The sequence below is a fragment of the Callospermophilus lateralis genome, unplaced genomic scaffold (genome assembly GCF_048772815.1).
Source record: "Callospermophilus lateralis isolate mCalLat2 unplaced genomic scaffold, mCalLat2.hap1 Scaffold_82, whole genome shotgun sequence".
Taxonomy (NCBI): Eukaryota; Metazoa; Chordata; class Mammalia; order Rodentia; family Sciuridae; genus Callospermophilus; species Callospermophilus lateralis.
This window is the reverse complement of record NW_027516260.1, coordinates 1464998-1480545: the sequence shown is the minus strand read 5'-3', so window position 1 is coordinate 1480545 and position 15548 is coordinate 1464998.

Below are 15548 nucleotides of genomic sequence, written 5' to 3'. Positions count from 1 at the left end.
TCTTTTCCTTTTCAATTTACTTACACTACTGCATTTGCTGTGAGACAACATAAAGTGGGGTCATTTTTTACTGTACTCTGACAAAGTCTTAATTACTGTGTTTATAGCATTTAAAATTTTTATGTAGTTATTGATGTGTAAGAACTACATCTATGATTCTATTACTTGTTTTATGCTTGTTTCCTGTTTCCCCTTTCCTTCCCTTTTTTAGGTTACTGGAGCACTTTTTTAACATTCCATCTTAATTTATCCATTGTGATTCTAACATCTATTTTATAAGTACAAGCTCTAGGCATTATAAAACATGTTTAACTTTTCAGAATCCACGTAAAATCAGCATATTACTATTTCAAATCGATTGTAGATTTTATATATATTACTACCTCCATTAAAAAACCACATCAGTTCATGTCATAATTTTTGCTTTCAACTACAAAATTGCTGAATAAATTGACATTATGTTTTCAATAGCCCATTTATTTTTTTAGGACTGACATGGAGAGAACAGTTTCTATGATAGCTAGCATTTCCATTTATCATCTTTCATTCCTAATATCCATATTCCATTCTGGTACCATTTCCCTCTGTCTTAAGAACGGCCTTTGGAATTCTTTCAGTTCAGGCCTGCTGGAAACAAATGCTGTCAGGTTTTCCTTCCCCTGGAAATACCCTTATGTCACCTTTGTTTGTAAAGGGTATTTTTGCTGTTTATAAACAATGCTTATCTTTCAGTATTTTATGAAATATTTTGCCTTTTTCTTCTCATTTACATAATTTCTGATGAGGAATTCAGTTATCAAAAATAACATATGGTTTTTCTCTGCTTGCTTTTGACCGTTTTTCTTTCTTTTTACTTTCCTGATTCATTATGACATTTCTGTGGATCGGCTTCTTTGGGTTTATTCCATGTTAGATTTTTTGAATTTGTGTTTAGGCTTTCACAAAATCTGTGAGGTTTTCAAGTCACTTATTTCTGTATTTCCTTAGCACCGATTCTTTCTCAAAATGCCTAATGTTTTTTTTTTTTCACACTTCACTGAGATTCTATTCAATCTTAAAACTGTCGTTCAGATAAATTTTTTTCTACTTTATCTTCAAATACATTGATATTTTCCCTGTGTCATCACACTCTACTAGTCAGCCATCCAGTGGAGTTTTTTCCACCTACTGTATTTTTTAGTTCTAACATTTACATGTCTTCTTTTTATCTTCTGTCTGCCAAGACTTTTCTCTTCATTTCTAGAGCATTCACAATTACCACTTTCCAATCTCAAGGGGCACCCTTTCTCATTTCTCCTACCAGAATGCTAGAGTTTTCAGCATCCTGCTTAGTCACACACTTCTGATACTGTATCTGCTTTGAGACCAAGCTGTAGAAAGTCAGAGAAAAGAAGGTGGAAGCAATAGGATTTGTCAATTGGACAGTAACTTTCCTATCCCTCAGAGTTGCAGCTGCAGGCTTCCACTACAGCTTCTGATGACATTATCACAGAGTTACAGAGAGAAAGGAGAAGGGGAAAAGGGGAAAGGATTTTAATCCTGAGTCACAGCTATCAGGCTTCTTTTGCAGATTATCTCCATCTTTACCCCTCTCTCTTTCTCTCTCTCTCTCTCTCTCTCTCTCTCTCTCTCCACTATCTAGGTTTCAGACTGTTGAATTCAGGTCCTAGGGTCACTGGAAGAAAAAAACTGTAAAGTAACAGCCATTTTGATGATACTCTGAATTCTACTCTTCTTTTTCAATCCACCTGGTATTATTTATTCTGCAGAGTCCTCAAATAGCTCTTCCATCCATTTTATCCTGGTTTTATAGATGCATTTTCAGAGGACGAGACTAGGTGTATGTGTTTTTTAATACATTATACACAGATATGGAACTAGCTTCTAACTTCTCAGTCAACTCTCACTAACTACTCAAAATTCTTATCAAAAGATATTAATAATCTCAAATAAGAAATGTCTAATGAGTTCTTCCATTCACCATGAGTCCTAGTTTGCACAAAAACTAAGTCATGGAAAGACAGCCATCACACTGCCAGAAAAATCCAATCATGTTTTAAGTAAAGAGTTTTTATGATTTCAGGTTGCAACAGCAAGGTTCTCAGAATTGTATAGTGCACTACCAGAAAAAATTATGCTTCCTCACTCCTTAGACTCTATGAAAATTGCAATGACATAATGATGGCACAGCAATGGGAATCTATGTGGATGATCCTTTTATAGGTAACTAGGTAAGAATTCTTATTCAACACAATACTAAAATGATTTTCAGTTGTGGACCCAAATTAAAATCATTAAGAACATCTTTTGTTTCCAAAGAGTGATCCCTAATCTCTTTCAAACTCTAGCTCCCGGGCTGGGGATGTGGCTCAAGCGGTAGCACGCTCACCTGGCATGCATGCAGCCCGGGTTCCATCCTCAGCACCACATACAAACAAAGATGTTGTGTCCGCCAAAAACTAAAAAATAAATATTAAAATTCTCTCTCTCTCTCACTAAAAAAAAAAAACAAAAAAAAAAAAAAACCTCTAGCTCCTATCTGGGAAATAATAATTTTTCAAAATTTAGATTAAACAAACAAACAAAAAAACAGAATGAGTATGGCAACAAATATCTTGGAATAAGAAAACTTGATTTTGGGCAAACCTTTAAATTTTGGGTCAGTTTTTAAGAAAATTTAGGAAAACATACAGAAGCATTTGTCTCTACAAACTAAAAACATTACTAATGTGGTTTAATCAATACTTTTTCTACATTCTGATTACTAAAAGACAGTTTGCAATACATTGTACAACTGGTCAAAGACAAATGTTTCCCTATGTTAAAAAAAAAAGTACTATACTGTAGTTGTTTATTGGAGATTTAATCTTGTAGTTCCAACAAAAAAGCAACAAATACTCAAAAATGAGTAACTGGTTTTCATTTCTTTTGTTGTTGTTGTTGTTGTTGTTGTTGTTGTTGTTGTTGTACTGGGCATGGAACCCAGGGAATCATGCATGCTAGGCAAGCGCCAACTACTGAGCTACATCCTAAGCCCTGATTGTCATTTCTTCAAAAAATTTTAAATGCTTTGCCATAAAAAAGTATTAACTCTAAAAACCTTTTAAATCTTTAGACCATCTTCATTCAGGCAGTGGGCATATCTGTACAACCACACAATGAAAAAAACAACCCGCATTTTCTGTAGTGAATACTGATGAGATCTTATTTCCTTCAAATTTTTATTTAATAAGTCCATACTTGTTAACCAGTTAAATGTCTGAATTGAATAAATCAATTAAGACATTATAACATAATATAATAATAAAACATCACAAGTTCAAACCTTTCTTCTATGCCTGTAGATTTGGTTGACCATTTTTTCTTGTTAAATGTGGCACACTGGCATTGGATGGAAAATGAGGGTTGGTGACAGAAAAAAATGCGAATAAAATCAGCAAAGAATGTAAACATACAACAGTGCAAATCCTTCACCATCAGTGGAAAACAACACAGTAAGTGAAGTAGTAAGTCAGGAAAATCATCTTTCAATCTAAAACATAGTCCTATATAAGGGAATTGTGAAATTAAAGCAAACATCTGAGAATAAGTTAACAAACTGAAGGGCTGGGGATGTGGCTCAAGAGGAAGCGCGCTCTCCCGGCATGAGCGTGGCCCGGGTTCGATCCTCAACACCACATACAAACAAAGATGTTGTGTCCGCCGAAAACTAAAAAAAAAAAAAAAAGTTAACAAACTGAAGAGCTTTATTAAAAGGAAATTTTGAGTTAGATGTTATGGTCAAAATTATTAAGAAGTTTTTAAAAGTTCAGCAACATGTCAGAACCAAACCATAAGAACAAAACATTAGCCATTAAAACACATATTATCCTCTGTTCCAAGTTCTGCAGGAAAGAACCTACAGGCCAACAGACATGCAGAGTAGTGTTAACAGCAAATCTGTTCAAGTTAGAAACTTATTGTCACTCCTTATCTAAATAAGTATTTCTGGTACTAAAGGCAACACCAAGCTATGAAATGCAATCCTAGTTTACCATTCACACCTATTTTTTAACTGCTTACTAGTTTTTTTAACTGCTCACTAGAAGGGCAAAGAATAATACAAACGACTGTGTTCCTCTTCATGTTCCTATGAAATAAACATGCCAAGAAGGAAAGCCATCTTAAAATAGAACTTTTTTGGAACAAAGATTCAGTATAAATTTGTGCTATAACTACAAATCTGTAAGCTTGTAAATTGTCCCCCAAAAGGGAGTTAAACCATGTAATTTTTGTACATATTATTAAGATAACAGCTTAAAGTAACATCATGTAATTTTATTTACTAATATTGTTCCAAATACATTTTCTTTAATTCATTTTGTTCCATAATTCCAGACGTGGAACACCTATAAAAACATAAATATAGTACACAATATATAATTTATAATAATAGATTATAATATTAATTATGGTAATATATATAAGCTCCAGATTAAAATTTCCAACCTACTTTAATGTACCTGGTAATTTTACTGAAGTACTTGCAGAATTGAAAACTTGAGACTCATTGGGTTAAAGGTTAATTAGAAAAGCTTTGCACACATAAGTTAAAAATGAGAGTTATAGTATTTACATATAGACCTCTCAAAAAAAGAAAATAAAAACTATTTTTAAAAATAAACAGTAGCCGGGCTGGGACTGTGGCTCCATGGCAGAGCACTTGCCTTGCACATATGAGGCATTGGGTTCAATCCACAGCACCACATAAAAATAAATAAATAAAATTAAGGTATTATGTCCATGTACAACTAAAAAAACATATTTAAAAACAGTACCATGGCAATACCAAAATTACAGCAGTTGTTCCCAATTGAATACACTGTAGGACACACTTCATATCCCAAGAAAAAGACACTTTTTTAAAGCTAACTTATTGCTCTCATTTTAGGCTTTACTCTTTTACATTAACATATAAAATTATTTATTAATAGTTTAAGATCATCTCTAAAGTAAAAAAAAGACACTAAAATAACAAGAGGTCAAGAAAAACTAGATTTGGGAAAGAAGCCCATGATATTTCAAGGCCAAATTCAGCTAGGTCTAATATCTTCTATACAGTATCCTCATTTCATAGCATTAGACCCAAGTATATCTGTTTCCTGTTTCCCATAAAGGCTAAATCAAGTTCACTTCTAAGTTCAGCAAGTACATCTACTTGGGAGACTATAAGCAGCAGAATTCACTAAGTCACGATCAGCCCCCTCTCTCCAGGAGCCAGCAAACTGATTCTGGCAACGATAAGACTGGGATTGCGAACAAGCTCTTCGGTTTTCTTGGTTTTTGTTTTTGTTTTTAAACACTTACTTTTTAGTTGTAGTTGGAAACAATAGCTGTATTTTATTTATTTTTATTTTATGAGGATTAAACCCAGCACTTTGCACATGCTAGGCAAGCACTCTATCACTGAGCCACAGCCCAAACTCCCTAGTTTTTAAAAACACACAGCCTAGCTTAGTGCCTTTGAGTCCTATCAAGAAGTGTTAAAAGATTTAGATGGATAGTCAGACAGATGTGCATGCACACATACACACAGAGTGAAATACAAATAAGATATAAACAAATAATCTTCCAAAGCAGAGGTTAGTAAACTAAAGCCATGGGTCATACCCAACCAGCTGCTTTTTTTTTTTTTTTTTGGAGGGGGGGGCGCATAAGCTGATAATGTTTTTCACATTTTAAGTGGTTATAAAACCCTATATTATATCTTCATTTTGACTCTTGGACTGCAAAGGCTCAAATATTTTACTGTCTGGCCTTTTCAAACAATTTGTTGAATTCTTCTCAAAAGCAAAAACTATGTTCCTACAAATTGTAACATCTGAATGTGATCATATAAACAATCAATTTTTTATGTTAAAATCTAATGCTATTACAGCAACAGGATGATCCCAATTTAAACACTGGTATAAACATGCATGTGTAATATGTAGAATATACAGAGAGAAAAAAAAGGAAGGAAATCAACACCAAAATGTTCCTAAGTACTTATACCTCTTAGCAAATGCTATTATCACTTTTTATTTTTTCTGTACTTTCCAAATCTTAAAGTGAGCAACCACTGTTAAAATCAGTAAACAAACTATAGGGTACTTATATAGATCAAAAATACCAATGTCTTGAATTTAGTTCCATGGTTACTTTACATAGCTTCAGTTACATTTTGTATTCACCATTACCTCAAAATGAAACTGTTTTGTACATCATTTGCCATTCATAAAAAAGAGAAGGCCCTCTATTTTGAAAACCTTTACTCAGAGTTGTTGATCTAACTTTTCAGGGTTACCTCCTTGAAATTAACAGTTTAGACATATCTTAAGATACTTAATACAATTTGAAGTTCATTTCCAATATTGTTTACTATATTCACATTAGCTTCAATGTTTCTTTCAAAATACGCTATGAACAAAATAATAAATACATCCTATGTATATTTCATGTACTCTTTATAACTACTATACCAATTAACATTTAAAGTTATACTGAACAAAAAATTTCTTGTTGACAGTCACTAAACAACTCAAACAAAAACATCTTTACAGATAGAAAAGATTACTATTTTAGCCCAGCATAACTGGGTTGAGCCTGTAGTCCAGTTCCTGCTACACAGGAGGACAAGGCAGGAAGATCACTTGAACTCAACTGTTTGAGGCCAGCCTGGACAACATAGCAAGACACATCTCAAAAATAATAATAACTGGGGCTGGGGAAGTGGCTCAAGTGGTAGCAGGCTCACCTGGCATGCGTGCGGTCCGGGTTCGATCCTCAGTACCACATACAAACAAAGATGTTGTGTCTGCTGAGAACTAAAAAATAAATATTAAAAAATTCTCTCTCTCTTTCTCTTTAAAAATAATAATAATAACTTATTTTTTAAAATGCATTCCAATAAACTAAAGTACAATTAAACAATTTTGATTGTTCTCATGAATAGTAATTTTTCTTATTTAATAATCTTTAACTATAAAATTTAGCTATTATTTTGAGAACATTAAATTTCAAAGTATAAGACAACATACTAATATAAATGATATATAAAATACTATATGACAAATTGAACTCTAACTTGACAAATGAAAGGTGTATTATAAACATTAGAAAGCATTTTTAAAGTCCCATCTTTACTGTATCTGAACAAAAAAAAGAAAGTCTTTGCTTTATGGTTTATTTCCTTAGTTTATCTTGAAATGGCATAAAAGTTTTACTTCTAAATGATATTAAAATCTTAATTTAATTCTCCCAAATCACTAATTTAAATTTGAACGCCACATCAGACTACAAATGACAGTTTTTCTTTCCAAGTGCCACTCAAGTTTCTGTCTCCTTTATAGTATAATATTAACCTGTAAACAATTAAATCTCATTAAACATAAAAATAATTTTGAAGTAAAAATTACTGATCATGGCATGTATCAAAACTACTGCAAAGTAATAACTTAGCAACTTAACACTGACTAGTCTTAAATTTTTTATAAAATAGCAGATATAAGGATGTTTCCTTCCCTTCCTCTTCCAGGTACTGATAGAAACTGAATCATTTATTCAGAAAACACAAGTCACACTCCTCAGAACTTGTAACATTTAAAGACAAAAACTTAATCTCACTTTATACTGAATTACTACTACACTTTTGCAAGCAGACATATTCACAATTCAGTATTGACCTTACTGGCAAAAACTTAGTCAAATATCCTCAATATATCCAGGGATGAGTTACTTATTTAACAGAAAAGATATCTGGACTTTTTATTACATCCAAAATAAGTCTACCCTGACAAGTATTACATATAAACAAGTTTTGTCAGTTATGCTTAATTATCCTATTTTATAGTTTAACAATATATTTTACAGTTCCACTAACAGACAATTTGGGCACTAATTCTAGGCTAAGGTTTCCTTTAAAATAACACCACCACCACCACTAGATATGCATTTAGTAAATCACATTTTAAAAGACCTTTTGTATAAGAACACATAATGTGACTTAGTTCTATAGCTAATAGCCTTTCTTAAAACTTTATGAAAAACTAATTTACTCTAAAAGATATGCAGGAACTCAAAAGATTATAAAACTGGTGGATTTCTATTTCTGGTTTCTGCCATAATGAATAGTAGGGGTTTAAGCCGAGCTGCTTTTTTGACTTAAAAGATTTTCATACAGTCAGCAACTTACAACAGGACATACTGTAATACCAAAATGGAAACTACTTAATCAACATTTCCTTGTGGAAACACAGATCATATATAACAGTCTATAGGAGTAAAGTTTTATTTTTAAAAGCTGCTTTTTTTTAAGCAACACAAGCTTTTTAATTTTTTTCCTGGTCTGTCAACACACTCAGTTCATTTTAGTTAATATTGATAATTTATCAAAAGAAAACAGAAATGTAAGCAGCAATATAAAGTCTATTTATTTATAGTGCTGAACAAAACCATATTTTCATCTTTGGAATACAGACTGCTGGTTTTACAATCCTGCAGAATAAATATGATCTTATTTTCATGTTATATATTTTTTAACCTGTTTCTAAAAAGGATTGAAGATATTTAGAAAATCCAACAAGATGTGAATTATCTAATAATACACAAATCTCCCATATTATAAATTTGAAGTTATAGCCATCTATACCATTAATAAAGAAAAGACAGAAAACCAAAAACTATTGGGCATGATTTAAAAATCTTCCTCTTCCCTTTCTGTCCACTCCCCAAAACACAGTTTAAATTAATAAAATAAAAACCTCATAATTGAAATTCCGTCAGTCTCACAGCTGTTCCTGTTGGCTTTACCACATGTAATTTCCAAATTCTAGCATGGAATAAAAACTGCAGGAAATGTTTTTTTCCATCATTGAGCTCTTCATTTAAATAGAAAAAAAAAACAATTATTCAGAATTAAACAGGTTATTATAACATAACAGAATAAGTGTTAGTGTCCTAAAGGGAATCTTTAAAAATATATTTCATCAAGTATGCATCATGTGGTAAATAAAGATTTATGTAAAAGCTGCTTTAGCTTCACTAAATGTCTTCTGTTTTATAATCTTTTATTGCATGGCTCAAGTTTATTAGTACATGGTTATGGGACAAGAACTGTGGTTACAGGCATACTTATTAAGCTTTTTGGTCTGAAAGAAAATTTGATAATTTTCTTTGTATTCACCATTTTGTACTCACTTGCTACCATCTATATATGTGGATAAATGAACCAAGTAAAATAAACCATGATATATATATGAAGACTGGTAACCTGGGAAATTAATATTAATACAGCTCATGACTCACACTTTTAAATAATCCTTCCAATATTCCTCATTCAATTGCCTCATTCTTTGTGCTTCCTCTTCACAATGTCTAAGCTCACTTCCTGAGTTTTCTTCTTGCAGGAATCAGCATTAACTGATCTAACAAAGTACGTACACTTGCTGTTGTCAGCAAAGAACAGAAGGCTGGAGAAAAAGCATTGTAAAAGCAATGTAAGGGAATGAAAACATTTCTTGTGCATTTGGTGGTAAAACCTCACTTGAATTGAAATAAGGGTGATCATAATCCTACTTTAATGTTTATATGGATCTGGAACATTAAATTAAATTGTAAAAATATTTAATATTTAAAAAGAAATACATACATGCATTCCAACCCATGAACTCATTTCATTTGATCCAGGGCCTGACCTTTAGTTGCTATAATTGAGTAAAAATAATGGTAATTTCTATTGACATGTATTGGCACTTAAATAGTTAATACTAGAGTCCAAGTATTCTTCATAGTATCTTAGCACAATCTTACAAAAGTTCTGAATAAACAAAAGTGCAACCCTCTTGAGGATCCTGTGTGACTTTTCATAATGGTTGGGGTGTTAATCCCCTGTGCCCAGGCCTTTTTCCAATTTGAATCATTAGATTCTGCTTACCTAAATCCTACTATCTATTCAACTGGTTCACTTATTCTTTATTTCTTTGTCTTAAAGCTCAAGGCTTGTACTAGCTATTAAAGAGGCAAATTGAAATAGCTTCTGGGTACCTACGTACTGCACTAAACACTTCCAATTCCTTAAGATTAATAAAGCAGTATTTCAAATCATTCTGTTGTGACTGTTTCAATTTTTTTTACCATTGTTTTGTGTGGCATATGGAATATTCTGCTTACTGGTGATTTTACATAGTCCTGGAATGTCTAGGTTTTATTTCTGTCAAGAAAATCTGTTAGTGATCAGCTTAAGTGCTAACACAGCTGTGAAACTAAAATCAAGGTTTTATTTCACACATTAGTAACCAAACCTGACCTACTAGCACAAGGAGGAAACAGTGTTAATGACCCAGTTCACCACTTCTCTCCCTACAATCCATTTACTCCCGACTATCTCACTATCTCTCTCCCACTCACAAATAAAACATGCACAAAGTTTTCCTAAATTTGTATATAGATATATATACATCTGTCTGTATAGATGCATAATGTAAAACTGTGTTCATATACATACACATTACTTCACCAGAAACATGTATTTCATAAAAATCAAAACAGAGCAGTGTATCTTCTTTCCTTCACAAGAGTAGCCTGTACAGACACTCAAGAGTAAAACAGAAAGAGGTCCATAACTCCTTAACTAAAATTCAAAAAGTTCTTAAAAAACAAAGTTTTAAATAAGTTATTTGGTGGTAAAACCTCACTTGAATGGAAGTAAGAGTGATCATACTCCTATTTTATTCTGCTCTGTGTATATTTTGGTGTTTCAATTCAGAAATATTGATGTACTTGGTTATAGGATCCTGCTATAGAGTTATCTAGGGAATGTTACATAATATGTAGTACATAATATTAATTCAGGTTTTTAAAATTAAAAGAAAATTGTGAATTCTAAAACAAATACATTATCAAGGTTTTGAATTAAGGAACTATGGAGTAATATCTTCATTGTTTTCATTTTCTTAATGTATATGTAATTTCTTTCCCTCTACAACTTTCCTTCATTGTAACCTTCTATCAGTTCTAATCTCAAAGACAAAGTAGTCAGAATAAGATCCATATGTCTTAATTCCTCTCTTTAATGTTTATTAATCTCTTTTGCCAAGAAAGACTTAACCTGGATGATATTCTTTATTTCTTTATTTGACTATAAGAGAGACAACAGGACATGGCTAAAGCATAGCAAGATTCACAGAAAAGATTCAAGCCAGGAATCTTTAATCTTAAGAATTCCTTGTATTTTAAAGACTACTACTATTTTCTAATAACAACATTTATATAACAATGTTTTATTTCTTCCAAGCTACCATATAGTCATGTGACTTTTCTACACCCTACCATTTGCAGAATTGTTGCACTTTTTAAGCCCACACTAACACATACCACATACAACTATTTCAACAGCTACCTCAAAAGTAATTCACATACATATCTACTTTTCAATTAGCATTTATTTTTTAAATTCGATGAGCAACTATTTTCACTGAAGATATAAAATTTGTTTTGAATTAAACCAATTTAAATCATCACTAGTCAAGAAGATTCCATTTAATCTATCTTCTACAGAGAATACAATCTTCTTTAAAACATTATAAAGCATGCTCTATACAATCACCTGCAGATATAGCTCTTTTCTTTAAAAAAAATATATAACTTTAGGGGCTGGGGATGTGGCTCAAGTGGTAGCACACTCACCTGTTATGTGTGACACACTGGGTTCAATTCTCAGCACCACATAAAAATAAAAATAAAGATATTGTGTCCACCTAAAACCCAAAAAAAGCTAACAGAAAAAATCACTAACAGATTTTGACAGAAATGAAATCTCTCTCTCTCTCTCTCTCTCTCTCTCTCTCTCTCCATATATATTAAAACTTTAAATCAGTACTATAGTTAATACTTACTGAAGTTAATTTTGCAAATTTGTCTGACAATTGAATAATCTAGCTGTTGAATTTACAATGGTAAATGAAACAGATAATTATTAAGTCATTGCATGGTGAATCAGCTCCAATCCAATAAGCTAATTAGATTTTTTTTTAAAGGAGAGAGGGGGGGGAGAGAGAGAGAATATCTTTTTTTTTTTTGTAGATGGACACAACACAATGCCTTTATTATTTTTTTTTATGTGGTGCTGAGAATGGAACCGGGTCCCGCCCATGCTAGGCGAGTGCTCTACTGCTGAGCCACAATCCCAGCCCCAGGCTAATTGGATTTTATGAAAAACTTCAGTATTACATGTAATACCATCAAAACCAAGAGAATTTTGAATTTATTACTTTTAAAAAGTAAACTAAGCACGGTGGTAGATGCCTGTAATTCCATCTGCTCAGAAGGTTGACACAGGAGGATAGCAAGTTTTTTTCTTTTTTTAATTTTTTTTATAGTTGTTGATAGACCTTTATTTATACATGGTGCTGAGAATCAAACCCAGTGATTCACACATGCCAGGCAAGTGCGGTACCACTGAGCCACAGCCCCAGCCCAGGAGGATAACAAGTCTAAGTCGAACTTAGCAATTCAGTGAGGCCCTAAACACCTTAGTGAGACCTTGTCTCGAAACTTTGAAAAAAAAAAAGGCTGGGATGTGGCTCAAGGATTAAGCACCCCTGGGTTCATCCCCAGTATCCCCCCCCCAAAAAAAAGAGCACATGGATTCTAAAACTTGTTTTTAACATTATTAAACTATATTAATTAGATATAAAATAGGATTGTCTAAAATTAATTCAATTATATCAACTGAATAGACCTGAAACTCAGCGTATTCATTTGTTGCCTTTTTTAAGACCTTGTTAGATATCTTGCTCACCAATATACCACCAAAGTCCACCCCAGTCCCTGGAGTTTAGCAGATATTCAATAAATACTTATTAAATGAATTTATTAATAAATCACATCTAAATTTAGAATCAGTAAAAATATATAAAGTGCTATGATTTGAATGTTTTTCCCCCCTCCAAAACTCATCTTGAAACTTAATTCCCAATACAACAGTGTTAGGAGGTGAGACCTACCTTCATGAATGAATTGAAGTTGCTATGAAAAGGGCTTAGAGTGGATAGGTTCACTCTTATTCTTATGTCACATGAGGTTATAACCATTCCTCCTTGTCTCAGCAAGGCAACATCTTGGAACCAGCAAACAACAGTTGGGAGAATAAATTTCTGTTCTTTATAATTTTCAAGACTCAGGTAATTCTGTTATAGCAGCATAAAATGGACTACTGAAACATAATTTTTCTGTTAAGTCTCCCTTATTTCAATAAACTGTTTTAACAAGCAACTTTTATAAATTCATGTTCTAAGTCACCATCGGTGCTGAATTTATTACTGAAAATACAGAAAGTTAAGGATTTATAGCCTAAGATCTAATCTTTGAAAATGAAAGACCTAATTTTCCACAAATGTGAAAAAAAAACTCTACTCCTTAGTATGGGAATTTAAGTAACTTATTTATCTACAATCTATCTACTATGTGCTTAGCATTATGCCAGATATTCCAAATAAATATATAAACAATATAAACATAAATGTAAGAGGAAAGCCAGATGAGTAAATAATCAAACATGACTGGCAGAGTTAACAAATCTTACAGAAAATAACTGAAAGTGGTTCACAGATGAGGTGGCAACTTATCTGACTGCCACAGTAATGAGCGCAATATGTGAAAACTGAGGGAATGCTCAATCCAAGGTATCAAAAAAAGATATTAAGAACAGCATACCAGCATAAAAAAGTGTCTCATTCTATCCTGTGCTGCTCTAACAGAATACTGTACACTAGGTCACTTCTAAAACTATTAATTTATTAACTCACAGTTCTGGAGGCTGGGAAGTATGAGGTCAAGATGACACAGGTTTGGTGACTAGTGAAACCATTCAATTCTTCCAAGATAGCATTTTACAGACTGTTGTCTGGATCCTCATGTACCAGAAAACAGAAGGCAATGGGCCAAAGGAGGCCAAACTTACCCATTTATAATGACATTAATCCCTTCTGTGGCTAAATTATCTCTTAAAAGTCTCATATTAATCTTGTTAAAATGGAAATTAAATTTCAACATGAATTTTGAAGGGGACAAACATTAAACAATACCACAAAGGTAGAAAAGTAAAGAATACACACACACACACACACACACACACACACACACACAGAAAAGTAAAGAATACACACACAAACACAGTGTTTTGGTTTTGCTGATGCTGGGGATTGAACCCATGGCTTTCACAATGCTATGGAAGCACCCTGCCTGTAAGATACATCCCCAGGAAAAAAAAGAAATAAAAACCTGTATTTTAAAAGTAAACCATTTCAGTTTAATTAAAATTAAAACATTTTTGAGATGGATCTCATTTTCATAAAGCATTCTTTTCTTACAACACCCTTCAACAAAATAATCTAAATCAAATGTTATTCTCTTAGGAATCTAAAATTATAGGATAAAATTTATAAATAGTCCTAGAAAAATAACAACCTGTTGTTATCTTTAATAAGTAGAACAAATTTTATATCATTTTCTTTTACGTCTAAAATCACATTAGTGATGGCTTCAAATCCTTACTTTTCATTTTCAGCACTTTTATGACCTTCACATCAGTCACTCTAAACTCCTGGATTTTAATTTTTTCATAGCTATTAATCTTATGTATCCAAAGTGAAACATAATTTCCTTTAGGACAAAAATCATACCTTAAAGAGTGTCTGAGGGTTCCCCTACATAGATCTAGAAATACAGTAGTCAACTGAATACTTACTATCTACTGAGATGAAGGCACTTACTTTTTTATAACACAGAGTACTTTAAAATATGTCAAAGAGGTAGACAGCCTTGTAGCTTTTCTTTATAGCTGATCACACTTGATAAGAAAACTAAGAAATAGGTAGGAATTATTCTCTTAAAAATTTTTAGTTTGCACCTTGCCATCATACCCCGAATTGAGTTTGACTACAACCTCTGAGCTTCGGAGAAAGTTCTATCAGTCATACAGCTATTTATCTTTCTGTGACTGGTTTATTTCACTTAAATCCTCAAGCCAACATTAAGAATTGAAAGGGGGCGGGGGATGTGGCTCAAGCAGTAGCGCGCTCGCCTGACATGGGTGCGGCCCGGGTTCGATCCTCAGCACCACATACAAACAAAGATGTTGTGTCCACCGATAACTAAAAAATAAATATTAAAATTCTCTCTCTCTCTCTCTCTCTCTCTCTCTCTCTCTCTCTCTCTTAAAAAAAAGAACTGAAAGGAAGGAAAGTTTTCTCTAAGATAATCTTGTATTTCTTAATACTACATATTCCCATCCTACTTATTATGTATATACGCTACATGATATAAAAGAAAAATGCTTTAGAAAATGCCCCCACCCAGACCAGAGTAATCTGCCATGAGGAGTATGAAATAAGAAATAAGCATGAAATTTAAATCCAGTTCCATCATTCACAAGTCATGTGACCCCAGGTAAAAAAAAAACACAGCTAGTTTTAGCCTCAGTTTTTCATCTCTAAAATGGACATGATAGGAGGGCCATGTGTTTAAAGCTA